The sequence below is a fragment of the Microtus ochrogaster genome, linkage group LG5, assembly GCF_000317375.1.
Source record: "Microtus ochrogaster isolate Prairie Vole_2 linkage group LG5, MicOch1.0, whole genome shotgun sequence".
NCBI lineage: Eukaryota > Metazoa > Chordata > Mammalia > Rodentia > Cricetidae > Microtus > Microtus ochrogaster.
This window is the reverse complement of record NC_022031.1, coordinates 27,899,897-27,902,023: the sequence shown is the minus strand read 5'-3', so window position 1 is coordinate 27,902,023 and position 2,127 is coordinate 27,899,897. Positions and strand designations below refer to the sequence as shown.

Genomic DNA, 2,127 nt, shown 5'->3' with positions numbered 1-2,127 from the left:
GTATAAGTAATCAGGATATCATCTCTGGGAAGATTAATTTTCCCTCTCTCAACAGTCATTAAGTGCCTGTAAGTCTTTACCTAGTGGTGAGGCCCCCTGAGATTTTCTCCAACAACTGAGATATTAATTGCTCTTGGATTTGTTCACATGTTCCAGATGTAGCTTCTCTAGAAGGTACAATCTCACAGCAGACTTCTTGGTCCTCTGGTTCTTACAATTTTTGTACATTGCCATCTGCCATGTAACCTGAGTCTTAGGTTCAGGAGTTATTTTGTTGATATAGTCATTGTAATGTGGCATTCCACAGTCAATTGGTCTCTATTTGCTGAAATAATTTTAAAAAAATCTTGAGCAAACAAACAAATAAAAATATGACAAGAACAGATACTACAGTTGATCTTAGCCAAAAGACACCGAGGATAGAGGCCAAACACAACTGGCCAAAAGGAAAAAACAATAAAAAATTACTGAAGATGTTTGCCATTGAGTTCCTCCCACCAAAGCTCAGGAAACTTATGAAAGAACAGGAGGAAGAATTGTGGGAGCCAGAGCGATCAAGGAGACTAAGAAAACATGTCCCTTGGGATCAACTAAGCAGGCCTCATGGAAATTCACAGAGACTGAAGAGGCAATCACAGTCAGAGCCTAAGCTCTGCATTTAAGCTAGGTCTTCTGCATACATGCTGTCATTGCTTAGAATTTTTTTGTGGATTCCTGACAGTGGGAATGGGGGTGTCTATGACTTTTTATCAGCTTTTAGAACCCTTTTCCTCCTACTGGCTTGCCTTCCCCTGTCTTGATGTGAGGATTTGTGCTTTTTTTGTGTATTATTTTGCCATGTTCCTTTGATATCCCTGGAAGTCCTACTCTTTTCTGGGAGACTAAACTGGGGTTAGGTGGATGGTAGTCTAAATAAGAGAGTTATGAGCCTAATACAAAACTGTATACAATAAGAACAAATATCAAGAAACATTTGCTAAAGCTTTCAATAGTTATCTTATCCTAAGGAGTCTCAATCTTTTATTAGAAATGGCTTGGCTAAGTCATGAGAGGACAGTAACTACAACTATCTAGTCTCCAACCCTGTCAAAGACCTGAGAAGGGAAATAATATTACTCTAGTAAACAGAAAGTAAAATCAAGCGATTTTTAAAAGGTGCAAGGACAAGGATAATTGGCTACCTGGGCGATCACCCAAAGTCTCGTTTGCAATGTTGAAGAAACCAGCTTTGGCTAAGGCCTAGAGTAATTGACAGTCCATTTTCAAAGGCAGGGAATTTTTCAAAACTGTCTTACCTACTCTGTCTTGGAAAGATTTGGCAGTCTTTTTCTTGTATCCTGCTTGTACAGTACAGACACTGTGCTTTTTGTCTGTGGTCAAGGCATAGGCAGTTCTTTGCCAGTTTCACCAAGAAGAAAACAAGCTCCAAGTAGAGTCCCTTAGGTTCCCCAGCATTCTCTCAGGACTAGATTGGTGTCACCAGGAACAATTGTACCTTATATCAACAGAATTCTCAGTTATTTACATGCCATATTCTGCAGTTCATTGAAGTGGTTGAAGGTTACCCAATACAATATCTATGCATCTAAAGAAGCTAATTAGTCTAACAATAAGTATGACAAATATGGATGACTATTGACCTATAATTCTTAATACATATATAGCTTAAAGACAAAGGCTTCATATTAACATATTAAACAGTCTTTAAACAAATGTACAGGAAATGAGAACAATAACCTCAAAATGTAAACAATATATAAGTATCTTGATCTGAGGTAAAAACATATAGTGTAATATAACAAATATATCCTAAAACTAAATCAATATACAAAGTATCTTAAACTGAGGGAGAAACATGCATGCATACAATATGACAAAATAACTCTACATAGGTACACAAATATTGTAAACAGAAATAGGAGCATATTCAATATAACAAATATGATTTGAATTTGTATCAACATACAAGAATCTATACCAATGTAAATTATCTATAAATAATAGCAAACTAGTATTCTCACTATTACTCATTATTATTACTAGTGTATCTACCTATTATCATATCCAATCCCTTTTTTTTAGCACTCACTTACCTTTCAATGTCTTTCATTATTACAGATAAATGAG

At 35.9% G+C, this 2,127-nt stretch overlaps 1 pseudogene; it reads right to left on the bottom strand.

Moving 5' to 3' along the window:
• Window positions 1-277: 277 nt before the first annotated feature.
• LOC113457763 lies at window positions 278-423 on the bottom strand (annotated as a pseudogene).
• Window positions 424-2,127: the final 1,704 nt, after the last annotated feature.